The following is an 18948-nucleotide window of genomic DNA, read 5'->3' on the forward strand; positions in this document are numbered from 1 at the left end:
GCCAGCCATAATACCACCTAATGGAAAAATCTACAAGATTCTGGTTATTTCTTCACAAAAGTATCTCTTTATTACAGAAAATGCAGCAAAATCGTTCAAACAGCAGAATATCCTTAGAGATTGATGAGCTTAATGAGTCTCTTGAGATTGAGGTTCAGGTCAAGACACATCAATTACTTAAGGTCTTTGGCCTCCTGCCAGGAGAATCTATCACTTCCAGTGTCCTTCTCTACAGTTTCCATTGCTAAAAAGCTAATCAATAAATACAAGCACATTTTAAGCAAGCTTTAAATGTATTTTCCAAATTTGTCTCTGTTATTTTAGTTCTATTTTTTTATGCCTGGATCTTTTAAGAATCAAAATTGAGAAGGTGAATATATTTTTATGTTGGCTTATATTGGTTCTTATTGACTTTTGTTTATTTTTTGGTCCTCATTATATTTTTAAATTATGTTTAATTTTATTCTACCTGTTTCATAATTTCTTAACAAACAGGAACTATGATAAGAAGCATGGGAGCAACAATGGGAGAGTCCATTCTATCATCAGGAAAAGTCTGACCATTTATTCTCTTTACCCATTGTAAGGTATATGGATGTGTTTTGGTCAAGGAATAAGCCAAGGCAGATATCCAGGCCTGCATGATTCAGCGAGTTTGTTGGACAGGTGCACACTTCTACTTGTTATATAGATTGTTTGTGTAACTTCATACTTGACTCTGAGCCACTAGTGTCTGTAAAAGGTATAATTGCCCTGCTAACACTGTACAGGGGCTTTTGGGGCTTGGCTTAACTCAACATGGTGCTGGGGCCCAGAGAAAGACAGGCAAAGCTGTCCATCTTGCAGATGGACAGAGGGGCCCCACAACATGGCTCACGCTGGTGCCCAGAGAAAGAGGTAAGCTGCTGACCCTGAAGGCAAGGGAGAGCCAGCCATGCAGCTGCAGGCATGGGGGTGGCAGGAGCCACAGAGCCAGAGCAGACAGTTGAGTTAAGGTGGACAGTGTGAGAAAGTTGTTAATAAGAACTGCTGCTGAATGAAATCATCTTTCACCTGCCTACGGACCACCGAGTGTTCTGTTCATCCATCCATTCCCCTCAGACTTCAGCATGGGCTGGACCCAAACCCTGGGATCTGACACCCATCTCAAGTCCTCTCAGAAGACTAATCAGATATGACTTTCCCCAGTTGTAAACTGTGTCGCTCCACACAGATCCCCCTTGATTACCTCATCAGCACTCATTACCTCATAAGCTGGGAGTGTCAGCTGCTGATAGTTCACACCTACATTTCTTTCCAGGAATTATCTTCAGCCAAAGGGAGCTATATTACCCTAAATTAGCCACCCTCTATTTGCAATGATTGTATTTAATGACTAGTTGATGGTGAGTTTAAAGGCCTGACTCCCTTGCCTAACTCAGGACAAGTTTCTCGTAAATCAGCTGGGAAGTCTGATGAAACTGCGTTGTAATTCACCTTCTCCCTCTGCAAAATTCTGCCTCCTTTGCACCTACTGAGACATTGTTTCTGAGCTTACTTTCTGATAAACTTTCAGCATGGAAAAGTCTCAAAGTCAGTTTCTAAGGAACCCAACTTAAGACAGTTGATAGCAGGAATGGTCCCAGAAAATGGACTCTCAAGTGTGATTATAAGTTGACAGGCTGGAAATGAGGACCCAGAAGACTTTTCTAAGTTGTCCTGAACACAATTAGGGCAGGAGAGTCCTTACCATGCTAAACCATATGCTTCCCTTTTCTTCTTCTTTTGCTAGTTTAAAAGATAGTTTTTGATAGAGAGGAAAAATTCACTGAAAGTTAACTAATATTGGTTATGTGTCTTTATTCTGAGTTGGTTCTAGATCTGATCTAGAATCTAGGGAGTGATGTATATTTCACAATGTCCAGAGTTCATTATTTTACTGTCAAGTTTAAGATTCTAGCCCATGTCTGGCAATTGCAACTTTTTTTTTCTTGTGAACCCTGATGTTAAATGTTGGAAGGTGAATTATGATACTGTAGTTACAGGTGGACACACTCAGGAGTCTCCCAATTTAAAAAATCAACACCAGCTCTCAGCTGCCACTTTGCTTCTGGTTTAGTGGGTTCAGGAGACTCCGTGGCTCCAGCTAATCCAGGCTTCAAGAACTCTGACCAATGGCGCTCTCTCACCTTCTACTTAAGTTAAACTTCAACTGTCTGTAGGCTCTGTAAGCCACTGACTGAAATGAGGTGGGTCGGGTCTGAGTAGTTTGGGTAGAGACTGGGAGACTTCTTAGGTTTTTCCTTTCTGTCTGTGTCTTTCTTTCAGCTTTTTCTGTTTCTGCTTCCTTTAGGAGATAAGAAATTCCCTGCTGATTGTCTGTGAGAGAGACAAAATGAATAAGGGACCTAGGTTTAGACCCATTTCCTTCCATCTCTCTCATAATCCCACGACTTGCCCAGGAAGTGAAGACTGGAACAAGCTCAACATTCCTCACTTTCACTAATGAAACAGTGAAAATCGGCACTGAACTGAGATGCTTTGGGCTGGTGAAATACTAGAAAATACTTCTTAGTTCTGGTAAAGCTCATCCTTTCTCTCACTACTTTCTTCCTGTGGTTATTGTGGGGCCATTGGAATAACCCCAGACTGGGAACAGTTTCTAAAGAAGGGCCTCACTAAGAAGCTGGGATGGGAGCATTAACCCTGCTTTCACTAGGAAGGCTGTTTCTAATTCGTAGGCTTAACGTCCCTTACAACAGAAGGCTAGAAGAAGGACCTTCTCAGCTGGGCGCGGTGGCTCACGCCTGTAATCCCAGCACTTTGGGAGGCCAAGGCAGGCGGATCACCTGAGGTCAGGAATTCGTAGGCCAGCCTGACCAACATGGAGAAAACCCATCTCGGCTAGAAATACAAAATTAGCTGGCTATGGTGGTGCATGCCTGTAATCCCAGCTACTCAGGAGGCTGAGGCAGGAGAATTGCTTGAACCTGGGAGGAGGAGGTTGCAGTGAGCAGAGATTGCGCCATTGCACTCCAGCCTGGGCAACAAGAGTGAAACTGTTTGTTTTTTTTTAAAAAAACAAAACTTCTGGTTGGCTCAAGCTTCACTTATGACTCAGGCACAAACTGGCCTTACCATTATTGATAGGGAAGGTTGTGAGCTACTTTCCAACCAACTCAAAATATTTCCCATCAGAGGGAAGTTGCTTATACATACATACCCCATCCTCTTGATGCCTTTACTTATTTTATAGCTTTCTTTTCTGAAGCCATTCAAATATTCTCTCAGGAAGGACTAAATGTTATTTCACTTTCTAGGATGCTTACCTTGGCTAAGGCTTTTTTCCCTAACAAAGCCTTTTTTCAGAACATGAGAGTTCCATTATTCTGACTTAAGTTTTCTTCTCACCCTTCTCTCTCAATTGACCTTTCTGGTGGATTAAGACTTAGAAGACCGTTTGGTATTCATTTAGGTTGATTCCCCTTGTCTTGATGGAAATTGGGAGACCACAAGGCTAGGGAGTGACTTACTGGGAAATGGACTGATCCCTAGTGTGCTCATAGCCACTGTTCATTGCTTCCTCTTTGCCATTCAAGCTTACAAATCCAGTCCGGGCATGGTGGCTCACGCGTTTAATCCCAGCACTTTGGGAGGCCAAGGCTGGTAGATCACGATGTCAAGAGATCGAGACCATCCTGGCCAACATGGTGTGAAACCTCATCTCTACTAAAAATACAAAAAATCTAGCTGGGCATGGTGGTACATGTCTGTAGTCCCAGCTACTCAGGAGGCTGAAGCAAGAGAATCCCTTGAACCTGGGAGGCAGAGGTTGCAGTGAGCCAAGATTGCACCGCTGCACTTCAGCCTGGCAGCAGAGCAAGACTCCATCTCAAAAAAAAAAAAAAAAAAAAAGCCAGGTCTGGTAGTGGGAGCTTGTAATCCCAGCTACTCAGGATACTGAGGCAGGAGAATCACTTGAATCTAGGAGCAGAGGTTGCAGTGAGCCGAGATCGTGCCATTGCACTCCAGCCTGGGTGACGAGCAAAACTGTCGCAAAACAAAACGAAGTTTACAACTCATTTCATAGAAGTATACATGGTCCCTCTTACTACATACTTTCTTGGGTTCCTAGGTGTTTTCAAGAAAGGGTTCCTAGATGTTTTAGTCCTTGAGATTACTCTTTCTTAGTTGTTTGTTCAGGATCCCTCATGACCCCAAAATTCTAGACTAGAATTGATCATCACACTGTTATCTTGCTTTTCTTATGGGACCCTAGACCCACAAGTTCTTTTCCATACTTCATGTAGAACCTACAGATTTCTTGACCTCGCTTTCTAATAGGGATCTCTGCTTTGATGTTCCTCAGCCTACAGTTTAAGGGGTCTCCACTTAACTTCAATGTTCTCTGCTATAAGCAACAATACCTCTGAAATGTACATGACTAGGGGATGGAATTGGACCAGTAAATGGGATTGTGATGCTGATCCTAAAAGTTATCTTCCTTCCTTCAATCTCCAAGACATTTCTGTCCTCAGAATGGAAGAACCCTGATAGAGGCAGAAGTCATGAAGTACAATGAGACCCTTGTTGACAGGTAAAACCTAAGTGTACACAGCTATATAGGGTAGAATGACAGACACTAGAGACCCAGAAGGTTGGGGAAAAGATGGATGATAAATTAATGGTAAAAATGTATGTCATTCAGGTGATGACCACTAAAGACCCAGACCTCACCACTATCCATGTAACAAAACTATAACCCTTAAACTTGTTTTAAAAAAATCTAAGTGCCCTTCCTGTAAAGGACTCATAGTTGCCTATTGCTTTAAAGGGCTTTCAAAGCATTTTCCTAGGGGTTGCATGAATAGCTACTTCTGCCTGACTGAGGGCAGAGCTATGCCTTTAATTCAGGAGCTCACAGATGCCTTTCATCACATACTGAGACTGTCAAACCAGCAAAGCTAGCCATCGTCACCTGTGGCTGCCTTTCTTTTGAAGAGCTTATCTTGATTCAGGGTAAAATAAAGACTCCTGTGTTTCAGATTGTGATGGCTCATGATAGGAAACATAATCCAAAAATATCCTTATAAACTTCTACAGAGCCTTTAACTTAGATGAGGATGTGTTCATACACCAGGCCAACCACCCACTAACAGTGCTGTCTAGTGTGGTGATGGGTAGTAATGACCACTCCTTGGCAGAAGGTGATAAAAGACCTTGCTATAGGGTACTGTAGGTATCTGGCCTCAAGGGATGCCCTTCAAGGAATGCAGCAGTGCCCTTGGAGTAAGAAAATACTGCCCAACCTAACATGCACTTTCAGTAGCTGCAGTCCAAATATAACAGTGACCAGGGGTCTCTCTGGTACCCTTTTATAAAGGCACTAATTCCATTTACAAGAATTCTACCAATTACCTCCTGAAGGCCCTAACACTTACCTGGTCTCAACTTATGAATCTTGAGGGTGTACACACATTCAAACCGTAGCAGCATATAAAAAGCATAAGCTTAACAAACACTACCTAATAAATCACATGAATTGTTAGTGTCTCAGTTTTTTCACCCCACTTAAAAGGCAAAGTTCCAAGTTGGATTAAGCAAGACCCCATACATATGACATCTATAAACTCAAAGAATTGTAAAAAATCATACGGGTGGGAAAAAGGAGTCACTTTTACGTCAGATAAAGCAGACATTAAATGAACAATAAAGGGAATTACATAATGATAAAGGGTTCCATTCTACAAGACTTAACTATCATAAGTATGTATGCACCCAACATTGCAGCACCCAGATCCATAAAACAAGTACTTCTAGATCTATGAGAAGACTTTGCCACTCAATAGTGAGGGACTTTAACACCCCACTGGCAGTGTTAGGTCAAGGCAGAAAACAAATCCTGGACTTAAATTTGACATTTGACAATTTGACCTACTAGACATTTACAGAATACTCCGCTCATCAACCACAAAACATACGTTCATCTCATCAGCAAAGGGGGAAATAATCTAAGATCAACAACATGCTCAGCCATAAAGCAAGTCTTAATTCAGAAAATATCAACTATACACTCTAGGACTACAATGGAATAAAAATAGAAATTGATGCCAAGATCTCTTCAACACAATTACATGGAAGTTAGACAACTGGCTTCTGAATAACTTTTAGGTAAACAAAAATTATGGTAGATATTACTTGAAATAAGTAAGCAAATGCAATATGCAAGTCTCTGGGATGCAAAAACAGTTGAAAGTTATGGTATTTAATGCCTACAATAAATCTAGAAAGATTTCAGACTAATCATCTAACATCACATCTACAACTAGAAAAACAGGAACAAACTAAATCCCAAAGCTAGCAAAAAAAAATAATAACTAAAATCAGCTGAATGAAATTGAGACACAAAAATCCATACGAAGAATCGACCACGAGTTGGCTTTTGAAAGGATAAACAAGATATCTAGACTGCTCATTAGAGTAACAAAGGAACAAAAAGATTCAAGTAAGTGCAATCAGGTGAGAGGTGACATTACAACTGATCCCACAGAAATACAAAATATTTTCAGACTATAATGAACACCTCCATGCATACAAACTAGAAAAACTTAGAGGAAACATAAGTTTTTGGGAACACAACCTCCCAAGATTGAATCAGAAATTAAAACCCTAAAAAGACAAATATTTAGTCCTAAAAGTGAATCAGTAATAGACCTATCAAAAACCCTGGACCATATGGATTCACAGACAAATTCTACCAGGCATATAAAGAGCTAGTACCAATTTTACTGAAGCTACCTCAGGATATTGAGGAGGGACTTGCCTCCTAACTCATTCTATGAAGACAACATTACCCTAACACCAAAACCTGGCAAAGACAACAAAACTACCAGTCAATATCCCTGAGAATGGACACAAAAATCCTCAAAATACTAGCAGGCCAAATAGAACAGCACATAAAGTCAAATCATCATAATCATATACTTTATTCCAGGGATACAAGGCTGGTACAATATAGCAAATCAATAAAAGTGATTCATCACAAACAGAACTTAAACAACCTACGTGATCATTGCAATAGACATAGAAAATACTTTTGATAAAATTCGACATTGCTTTGTAACAAACCCTCAACAAATTAGGCATTGAAGGAACATACTTCAAAATGAGCCATCTATGACAAACCCACAGGTGAAAAGGACACAAGCACACACTGAAAGGACAAAAGCTGGAAGCATTCCCCTTGATCTAGAACAGGGCAAGTGTATTAGTTCCACATGGCTAGGGAGGCCTCACAATCATGGTGGAAGGTGAAAGTCATGTCTCACATGGCAATAGATGAGAGTTTGTGCAGGGAAACTCCTTTTGAAAATCATCAGATCTCATAAGACTTCCTCACTGTCATAACAGCATGGGAAAGACCTGCCACCATTATTCAATTACCCCCACCAGGTTCCTCCCATAACACATGGGAATTCAAGATGAGATTTGGGTGGGGAGACAGCCAAACCATATCAGCAAGGATGCCCATTCTCACCACTCCTATTCAACGTAGTACTGGGAGTTCTTGCCAGAGCAACTGAACAAGAGAAGGGCATCCAAATAGGAAAAGTAAAATTGTCTGATATAATCATGGACCTAGAAGACCTAAAGACTGTCAAAAGCCTCCTCGAACTGAAATAATTTCAGCAAAGTTCCACATAGAAAACCAATGTACAAAAATCAGTAGCACTTCTTATACACCAATAACATTCAAACTGAGAGCCAAATCAAGAAGGCAATCCCACTTACAATAGACACACATACACACACACACACACACACACACCCCTAGGAATACATCTAACCAGGGAGGTGAAAGATCTCCACAAGGAGACTAAAACACTGCTGAAATCAGATGACATTAATGAGAAAATATACATGCTTTTGGCCTGGCAGAATCAATATCGCTAAAATGGTCATACTATCTAAGGTAGTCTGTAGATTCAATGCTACTTCAAACTAATGTCATTTTTCAAAGAACTAGAAGCTATTCTAAAACTCATAGAACCAAAAAACTTGAATAGCCAAAGCAATTCTAAGCAAAAAAAGCCAGAGGCATAACATTGCCCAACTTCAAACTATACTGTAAGGCTACAGTAACCAAAACATCATACACTGCTACAAAAACATTTAGCCCAACAGCCCGGAACAGAGAACACAGAAATAAAGCCACATACTGACAGTCATCTGATTGTTGACAAAGTTGACAAAGATAAGCAATGGGGTAAAGACTCCCTATTCAATGGATGGCTCTGGAATAGCTGGCTAGCCATATGCAGAAGAATGAAACTGGACCCCTACCTTTCCCCGTATACAAAAATAAACTTAAGATGGATTTAAAGATTTAAATGCAAGACCTCAAACTATAAGAATCCTAAAAAAAATCTGGGAAAGATCATTCTGGACATTGGCCTTGGGAAATAATTTATGACTAAGTCCCCAAAATCATTTGCAATAGAAACAAGAATAAACAAGTGAGACCTAACTAATAGAGCTTCTGCACAGCAAAAGAAACTATCAGAATAAACAGACCTACAGAACTGGAGAAAATATTTGCAAACTATGCATCTGACAAGGGCTAATACCCAGAATCTACAAGGAACTTAAACCACTTAACAAGCAAAAAAAAAAAAAAAAAAAAAAAACCATGAATGCTTCTCAAAAGACATACAAGCAGCCAGTAGACAAATGCTCAATATTACTAATCAGAAATGCAACTCAACCACAATGAGACACCATCTCACACCAGTCAGAATGGTGATTATTAAATCAGATGCTGATAAGGCTGTGGAGAAAAGGAAATGCTTACCAACACTTGGTAGGAATACAAATTAATTCAGCCACTGTAGAAAGCAATTTGGACATTCTCAAAGAACTTAGAACTACCATTTGACTGGATATATACCCAAAGAAAAATCATTCTGCCAAAACACATGCACCTCTATGTTCATTGCAGTGCCATTCACAATGGCAAAGACATGAAATCGATCTAGGCTCCCATAAAAGGTAGATTTGATTGGGGAGGGGAATGGGAGATGTAGTACGTATGTAGTACACCATGGAATACTATGCAGCCATAAAAAAGAGTAAACTCATGACCCTTGCAGCAACATAGAGCTTGAGGCCATTTATCCTAAATGAATTAACACAGGAATAATAAAACTAAATACCACATGTTATAAGTGGGAGGTAAACATTGGGTACTCATGGACATAAAGATGGCAACCGTAGACTCTGGAGTATACTATGAGAGAGAGGGCAAGGGCTAAATTATTGGGTACTATGCTCATTACTTTGGTAATGGGGATCATTTGTATCCCAAACCTCAGCATTACACAATACAATCATATAAAAACCTGCATGCATACCCTGAACCTAAAATAAGTTAATTTTAAAACTTCTCTCTTTTCCACCAAGTAAGTGATCCTTGCTGATAAAAACATGTTACTGTGCCTACAAAAAGACCATAAGTGGTTGGGGGGGGGTTGGTGGATTTTGGGGCTGGGGTTCAGGGGTTAATCCAGAGAAAGGACATGGAAAACAAGAAGGGTTTTCCAGATTAAAAAAGATTCTTTAGATAAAACCAATAAAATGTTTGTACACACAGAACCACAAGGAATTGGCAAGCTAGAAGAAACCCAGGAGAGCTGATGGTATAGTTCCAGTTTAAGTGTGAAGACCTGAAGACCAAGAAAGCTGATTGTGTAAGTTCCAGTCCAAAAACTAGGCTCGAGATGAGAGCCAACATTTGACTTTGACTGGAAGGTAGGAAAAGACGAATGTCCTAGCTCAAGGCAGTCGGGCAGAAGGGTGCTCTCAATTACTCTGCCATTGTGTTCTTCTACAGAGGCCCTCAACTGATAGGATGAGGCCCACCCACATTAGTGAGGGTAGCCAGCTTTAATCTAAAAAATTCAAATACTAATCTCATCTAGAAACCCTTCAGACACCCAGAATGTTTGCCCATGTGTCTAGGCACCCCATGGCCCTGCCAAGTTGATAACATAAAATTAACCATCACATAATATGTCAGGATTTGGAATCAAGAGGAAGATAGTAAGAGGCCCCAAAGACCAAGTGACTGACAGAAGTAGCTAAGATACTGGTATTGGGATGCAGAGAAGACCTAGTTCAGGAACTGAGCTGGGAAGTGAGGTGCTAGCTTCCCCTTTTCTGCTCAGGGGAAGGGGTCTAGAATAAAAGCTAATAGAAGGAAATATGGGACATTTCTATATTTATAATGTGGGATAATACAAATAAATAATACGAAGTTCAATATGAAAGTGATATACCTTGAAATACTGTCCTGAAGTTTCAGGACAATGCTTACTGCAGCTCCAGTGTGCAAACCCTAGCTGGAGTCTTAGTCAAGAGTCTTTAGACTCAGAGTGGACATTAAGACAATGGCTCTCCTGAATGACATGCCTCCGAATAATGCCACCCCGCACCCCACCTCAAGTTCTGTCAAACCTCAAGGTCAAGAAGCCTTAAATGCTCTAACTGGTCCATTACCTTGATAGCTGGAAAAAAGGATACTATGTGGCATTCAAGATTTAAACTGTCAACCTTGTTGTCCTCAGGAGGTATTAGAGTTAAATTGAGGGGACAGGTTTCAACAGGCATCTTCCATCTGATATCGGCACATCTGAATCTTTAATATCGGGGTTAGGTGCTGAAAACTTCAAAACTGCCAGGATGGGCAGAAATGGAAGAAGCCAAGGCGTTTTGGTGAATGGTAAATTGAATTTCTGTAACAGTTATCTTCCTTTATGTGCCGCCTCCTAGAGCTCTTTCATTTCAACATCGCTTCTCTTGCCCTTCAAAGACCTTGCTATCTGGAACATATTTCCAGTAGAGTCTCTATTTCCTGGATCTCAGCCCTTCTACCTGTGGGAGCAATGAAACACCAGCTTCTATGTTACTTAATGGATCTTATCATGCTCTTTCTGGTTAGCAGGTCAGGTTTAGGCCATGTCTTTTTCATGTCTGTGGGGAATGTCTTACCCTGTGGTTTCTAGCTGGATCTCCTAGAGACTTCTTGGTGCCCCAGCCATTAATGGGCACAACAATGCCATAGAATTTGAATGGTTTTAGAGCTACTTTGGTAACAGTAATCATCTTTCCCCTTCTGGTCACATTGTTTTTTTGGTCTCTTGTGGTGTGAAACAAAGTGGGTACTTCAAAATTTCAAAATATTTCTGGGATCTTCCCAGCATCTACTCAATTTTGATGCTTCTCTTCTGTAGACATGCTCATGCACTACTCCAACCCATATGCCTCTGTTGCATTCCAACTTGTTACAGGTCTTCAGTTATTTTCTCCTTTCCTGCCATTGACCAGCAGTAAAGTAATTTGCCACTGAACATTAGTATATGTGTGTAGCTTCACGATGAAATGAAGGGCTTTTTCACAATGAACAACCAGACTCCACCTGAATATGTCCATTGGAAATATTTCCCTCCATTGTCATTCAAGGTATGCTTAAATGGAGTTATGCAGCAGCCATCCATCTTTTTTTTTTTTTTTTTTTTTTTTGGCTCGTACTCTGTGATCCATCTATGAAACAAACTTGGGCGTTTTCTTAGTGTTTGTTCTTCATGCTCTGTAGTGTATGAGCCTTAAAGCTACCAACATGCAACACTGCAAGTGTTCAATAGCCACATGGGACTGGCCATTGAATTGGACTGCACTGATTACAAAACACTTCCATCAGAACATTCTGTCCTAGCACTGCTCCAAGTCTTTGTAGGGCAAAACTATGTGTATGGATCATGTTTTACTTCATGTGGATGTGAACTGTTTGAAGTCCCTGCCCTGATGTAGAAAAATATTTGCCAAATCAATGACTGCAGTATGGTGATCATTAAATCAGATGCTGATTCAGGTGTTACTGTGCTGTGGCAGATACTGTATCTGGCAGAGCAGTTTAATTGGGGCTAACATTTGGTTGAATTTGAGGTACTCTTTCGTAGGATCTTTGTGTTTTGGGTGCTATACTGGTGAACTATATAGGGATATGATGAGGGCCATTAACTCTGCATCCTTGAGACCATTTTAAGTGTCACTAACGTTCTGTATCCCTTCCGTTACATAACACTGTTTACTGTCTTGTGCAGAGAAAGGGAAGTTTCAAAGGCTTCCATCTAGCTTTCCCCACTGAGAACACTTGCCTCATAGGCCAAAGTTATAAGTAGACATATCTCTTCTGAGTATACGTTTGAGGAAAATGATCACCAGGTGCATTCGAATATCAGGGATCCACTATGAGCTGGCTATCCATTATACTCCACTGTGAACTAAAATCTACTACCTGGCTTCCTATTCCCCCAATGACTGGGGAGCCATAATGAATTTTGGGTTGCTGGGTATCAATGTTCTCTAAAGCTTAGGTCACACATTCTATAAATGGTTGGTTATTTTCTCCAGTGTAAAGTTACCTGCATGAATAACCATAGGTCCCCCTAGGCGAAGGATTAGGGGAATCACTATCAAACTTGTAGCAAGCTGTTGACACCTTCCTTGAAGGAAGACACATGCAATCAATGTGTCCTAAGCCTAAACACAGGGGAAAGGGTTATAAATATCGTAATGTAATAGACTATAAAATGGTCATGGCCTAGCTCTTTTTTTAAATAGTTACTCACAGATCTTATGTTACTCAGTAGTTACCTTCCACAAAGTCTAGAAAGCCCAGGAATCTAGTGGTCAATATTCTCCTTATATATCCAACCCCCCTACCACCCCCAGAAATCCACAAATCTCATTGCATGAGAATTTCAAAGGTCTGTATTCCTACCAGAGAAGTGCTGCTATCTAAGCATCCTTTGCATTTAATAAATAAGATGTTTGAGAATTGTATCATTGGAACTGCCTGACCGAGGATTACTATTTTCAAAGTCTACTGGCAAATGCTTTCTTTCAAAGCCTAAGTACTTTTCAGCCAAGTGACCTGTTTCTACATTTTCTAATAAGATTAAGTTTGCTGCTGATAAGGAAACAATTTTACCTGACAACCAAGGTTAGCAGTTGATGATGGAATAAGAGATAAACCGAATTAATTCCTAGCATAAGGAAAGTCTGTATGAACTCCAAGCCTCCATGTTAGGTATCTCCCCCAACACCCTTATAACATGCTTGTGGATGTTTTCCAACTAGACTATTGAGTAGACCCTCCAATAACTCATATTACTGAGTTAAGACACACGCAAAATGTATAAAGGAGCCGATTTACTTGAAACTGCAATGGGAAAGTTCCCTAAGCCCCCTCTCACAGGATGTGTGACAGGGGTGTGGCTCATATGTTTGACTGAGACCCCTTACACACTGAGAAGTGTACCCCTTACAGGAGGGGGAGCATGCAGATGGGCAGATGCAGGAGCCGGTGTGAGTCCAGGGGTCGGTGCCTGTGACTCCCAAAGCCAAAGTGGGCATGTGTTACAGTGTGCTCTTCTAGCTTTGCCATCCCCAGACAGCTTAAGTGTTAAACAGCTCAGCTGACCCTCTGCCTTTTCACAAGGACAGAGGGCCAATGTGACAGCTTTCTGTATTCCAAGCTCTTGTCTGGTATCCAGGAAAAATCAGGTCACACACAGACTCAAAAGATGAACTCAGGGGTTTTATTCAGTGGTGGTGGAGGTGGCTCTCAGAGGGATGGGTGGGGAGCTGAGAAGTGGACAGAGTGGGAAGATGATCTTCCCCTGGAGTTTAGCCATCCAGTGGCCAATCTCCTCTCCAACTGTCCCCAGTTGAACTTCTCTTAAACGTTGTCGTCCTCCCGCCATTTAAGGTTTACAAGGGTACAGGGTCCTGCCCTCCTCCTGCCGCCCTCCTCGCCTTGGGTTTAGGGTTTACAAGGGTACAGGATAGGTAGGTATGGTGGACCAAATGGCAACTTTTGGGCACAAAACCAGGAATACCTGTTGCCATTTAGGGCTGTGGGTTTCCAGGCTTGAGGGTGGGGCTTTGCCAAGGAACCGCCCTCTTCTACCCAGTATTTCCGTCTCCTGTCCGTATCAAAACTGGTCTGAGATCGATCATATCTGGACTCAGGAGCCTATGACACACAACTTGGACTTATATAACTGAGATAAACTGGAATACCAGTGCAGTGATCCATGTCAAGGTGTCACATATGCATTTTTGTCTCATCCTTGTCAACCATTCACATCCCTGCAGGGGTGAAGGATCTGAGGACTAAACTGACTTTTTTTAATCTTGCCCAAGTTCCTGTCTAAGGGGTCTGGGGACTCATGCCCTACAAACCATACATTCTCATCAGATGGGTTTTATTTAACTCTTATATATTGTGACTTTCCAATCTGTCTCTGGCATAACATTACGTGACAAAATCAAAATACTTCACCCCAAAAACATGTTTCTTTGGCATACTTTGAAAGGCCCTGCAAAGCCAACATTTGTTGGGGGCAAATCTGCATCTGTAAAGAATCTAACAAAGCTAGATCCTTTTTCTTGCAGGCTTTCCAAATCCTAAAGAGATTAACTGAGTCTAGCACCTTTTAAAGATCTGAATAGGAAACACTTGTCATCTATTGTCTAAGGGCAGCCACTATGAGACTTCAAATGAACCTTGGTCTCTACAATCTTTAATCTGAACATTTCCTTTATTGATTCCAGGTCTTTTAGATAAACCAGAAGTTTTTTCAACCAGAAAATGTAAGTTGACCTATAGCCTGGAAGCGCCCCCCACCCACCCCATGTACTACTTAAATGTATTTGATGTCTCATGTCTCACAAATGTATAAAACCAAGTGCACCCTAACCACCTTGGGCACATGTTCTCAGGACCTCCTGAGGGATGTGTCATGGGCCATGGTCACTCATTTTTGGCTCAGAAATAAGTATCTTTACAGTTTGACTCTTCTCGACAGACAGTTGTATGGCTTCTCATTGAGATCGAGGATAGTGGACTGCTCAGCTTCCTGTCCTCTCTATAAAACTGAGTATAAACTTCATGCCAGGTTAAGGCCTTACTGGGTCTTATGGACATACTAATTCAAACTTGTGAACACTGCTGATAATGGCTTAGCTGTTCTAATGATTTTTCTGATGGACTCAATTCAGCTGCTTTTGAAGTACTTGTTTCTCAAATGTCTTTGTTTTGTCCTATTGCGTTTAGGATAGAACAACACATAGTCAGGTAATGCACGTGCACCACAGACTTTCCAGCGCCAATGAGAGGGTAAATGAATGCTAGGATGAAAAGGCCAAGACACCAAAAATGAACAGTAAACGTGGCCGGGTGCAGTGGCTCATGCCTGTAGTCCCAGCACTTTAGGAGGTCAAGAGTTCGAGACCACCCTGACCAACAGAGAAACCCCATCTCTACTAAAAATACAAAATTAGCCAGGTGTGGTGGCGCATGCCTATAATCCCAGCTACTCAGGAGGCTGAAGCAGGAGAATCGCTTGAACCTGGGAGGCAGAGTTTGCAGTGAGCCGAGATTGGGCCATTGCACTCCAGCCTGGGCAACAAGAGCAAAACTATCTCAAAAAAAATAAAATAAAAATGAATAGTAAAACTTCCCTCCCTACAAAATGAAACCTATCGCCCTTAGGGAGAAGCAGATCTAAGAATTCTTTATGAATAAGTAACCAGTGCTGAGAATATGAAAAAATGATGGGACCACTATTGCCTAAAGTCACTCTCTACCTGCTTTTCATGGCTTTCATGAGCACAGGGCTTCCCTGCTGCCCTGAATGTATTTCTGGGGACATATGAACCAGGGCTCTGAGTTGATGTAAGTGTTAACTAGGCACTGTTTTTTCCGAGGCAATGCAGGGAACTAACAAGGCCCAAACTCTCAGTTTGCTTTCTATTGCATCTTCCCACAGCTGTGCTTGAATATCTCCTGTCTCTGGCTAAGGCTACCCCTCACAAACCTACCATCATTCTTCAGTCCAGCCTTCTTCAAAGTCTAATTTGTGTTTTTGTATATGTGGTACATCTCAGACTGACCTTGGTAGAAAAGGAGCTAGCAGTTATGCTAGTTTGCCACAAAACCTCACACCTAGAAAGTTTTGGGAATGCTCAGGACTCAGTCTTTAAAAGTTGGTCTTAACCCTGTTTGTTCAACTTTGTGATTCTAATAGGCCCTTCTAAGATTTGTCCATGTTTGTGACGTTTGTATAATGGATTCTGTATTACAGAAGAATACTGATTTTTTTTAACTTATGAGGTAAATGAATCCACCTGTAAAACCCTAAGCTTTTAGCCAAAGTTATTCAACAGCATTCAAGGCATAGCGGTTCCAGTCTGAGTAGAAAGCTATGTTTCACTGGAGAAGAAACTTATTTTCTCAACCCTGGTTGTAGTTGGCACAGACTCCTGCAACAGTGAAGAGATTATCAAGAAAACAAGTTTATTAATGTGTCCTGTCGTGCATATCACAAGGCCAAAACTTCAAAAGATAAGCCTAAGGTCTAAGCCTAGGGTTATGTAGCATCTCCAGCACACCCCGGCCCCCTCCCCACCCCGCCCCCACACCGCAAACAAAACAAAACAAAACAAAACTTGTAGAGAAACAAAACAAAGTGACCTTTAGGCTTCCAAAGGCAGGAAACTGGGAGGGTAAATACCTGAGAAGAAACCATAATGGAGTAAGGTTTGTAAGCTGATAGCCTGTTTTTAGGCAGAAAGTGGGGAGGATAGAGCTCTCCTGTTTGCTGCTTAATTGCTTTAGTTCAAACTTCTATGTTGAGGCATATTTTGGGGTAACATATTCTGGTTTCCTTCAATCTAATGTATGAATTAGAAGTTCAACACTGTCACTAAGGATTGGAAAAGACCATTAGCTATAACTGTCCTAATCTCGAAGCTTTAGTTTTGGGCTGACACTTTCCTTTTAGGTAAGAGCCATAAAATAACCGAAATCTGCCGAGAGTGGCTCTGGAGTAGAGAGGGTAAAGTAGCCTTAGTGAACACAGTGGGGCCTCCACTTGGGAAGTATCCACACAACTAAAAATTCAGCTGAGTGACTGAAAGACTGAATTTCCTGAGTTAAGATAAATGTGAAAACTTAAGAGTATTTCTCAGTCGGCTTAGGGTATTTCTCAGTCTGCTTGCTCTAAGAACCCAGAACTATCCAGTTTTGTCCTAGCAAAGGTCAAGCACTTATTCATATTTCTTATATCCTCCCACTTGTTCTGAGTCCAAGAATTGGGAAGGGGAGAAAGGAGCAGTTCAGAATAAAAACCTTAAAGCAGGAGTATTGAGTTCTGTATCCATAACTAGGATTAACATAAAAATAAGTTCCTAATGGAGAAAATCAAGCTGGATTGTGATTGTCAATCTGCTAGTGCAGAGAAGTTAACAGCTTATTCCTATAGCTGTGCTTTCATGCCCTTTAGGTGTATTAACTGCATGTAATGCCTATAAACTTCAAGGGACCTGCTCTGCATTTAGGCTGTACCTTGAACTCAAAATGCTGTAGGAGATGGCTAACACCAAGTCATTCAGATTTATGTCTGAACTAGAGCTGATCTCCCTAGAGAGAAAAAGGAAAAGCACTGTGAAATTGCATATTGAGTGTTTTTAGTGTCTCTATCTACTTCAGTTCTGCTCTGATCTTGGTTATTTGTCTTCTGCTAGCATTTGAATTTGTTTGCTCTTGCTTCTCAAGTTCTTTTAATTTTGATGTTAGGATCTCAATTTCAGATCTTTCCAGCTTTCTGATGTGGGTATTTAGTGCTATAAATTTCCCTCTTAACCCTGCTTTAGCTGTGTCCCACAGATCTGGTATGTTGTCTGTTTGTTCTCATTGGTTTAAAAAAAACTTTATTTCTGCCTTAATTTCATTATTTACCCAGTAGTCATTCAGGAATAGGTTGTTCAATTTCCATGTAGTTGTGTGGCTTTGAGTGAGTTTTTAAATCCTGAGTTCTAATTTGATTCCACTGTGGTCTGAGCAACGGTTATGATTTCCATTATTTTGCATTTGTTGGAGTGCTTCCAATTATGTGGTCAATTTCAGAATAAGTGCTATGCATTGCTAAGAATAATGTATATTGACTTGTGGCAGAGAATTCTGTAGATGTCTATTAGGTCCACTTGGTCCAGAGCTGAGTTCAGGTCCTGAATATCTTTGTTTTCTGTCTCGTTGATCTGTCTAATATTGACAGTGGGATGTTAAAGTCTGCCATTGTGTGGAAGTCTGTCACTTTGTAGGTCTCTAAGAACTTGTTTTATGAATCCTAGATGCTCCTGAATTGGGTGCGTGTATATTTAGGAGAGTTAGCTGCTCTTGTTGGATTGATGACATAAAGGTAAACTTTATGTAATGCCCTTCGTTGTCTTTTTTGATCTTTGTTTAAAGTCTGTTTTATCAGAGACTAGGATTGCAACCCCTGCTTTTTTTGTTTTCCATTTGCTTGGTAAATATTCCTCCATCCCTTTCTTTTGAACCAATGTTTGTCTTTGCATATGAACTGGGTCTCCTGAATGCAACATACTGATGGGTCTTGACTCTTTATCTGATTTGCCAGTCTGTGTCTTTTAATTGGGGCATTTAGCCCATTTAAATTTAAGGTTAATATTGTTCTGTATGAATTTGATCCTGTCATCGTAATGCTACCTGGTTATTTTGCATATTAGTTGCAGTTTCTTCATAGTGTCATTGGTCTTTATATTTTGGTGTGTTTTTGCAGTGACTGATACTGGCTTTTCCTTTCCATATTTAGTGCTTCCTCCAGGAGCTCTCATAAGGCAGGCCTGGTGGTGACCAAATTCTTCGTTTGCTTGTCTCTAAAGGATTTTATTTCTCCTTAGCTTATGAAGCTTAGTTTGGCTGGATATGAAATTCTGGGTTGGAAATTCTTTTAAGAGTATTGAATATTGGGCCCCACTCTTCTGGCTTGTAGAGTTTCTGCAGAGAGATCTGCTGTTAGTCCTATTGGCTTCCCTTTGTAGATA

General features: G+C 40.9%; 1 long non-coding RNA gene across 1 annotated transcript; it reads left to right on the top strand.

Moving 5' to 3' along the window:
- Nucleotides 1–583: 583 nt before the first annotated feature.
- LOC100428475 (chromosome 14 C11orf40 homolog) lies at nt 584–11839 on the top strand. The gene is made up of 4 exons (XR_013404544.1): nt 584–897; nt 5054–5214; nt 10847–10983; nt 11630–11839. It is a non-coding gene; the product is annotated as a chromosome 14 C11orf40 homolog (long non-coding RNA).
- Nucleotides 11840–18948: the final 7109 nt, after the last annotated feature.

Source organism: Macaca mulatta, chromosome 14 (genome assembly GCF_049350105.2).
Source record: "Macaca mulatta isolate MMU2019108-1 chromosome 14, T2T-MMU8v2.0, whole genome shotgun sequence".
NCBI classification, from domain to species: domain Eukaryota; kingdom Metazoa; phylum Chordata; class Mammalia; order Primates; family Cercopithecidae; genus Macaca; species Macaca mulatta.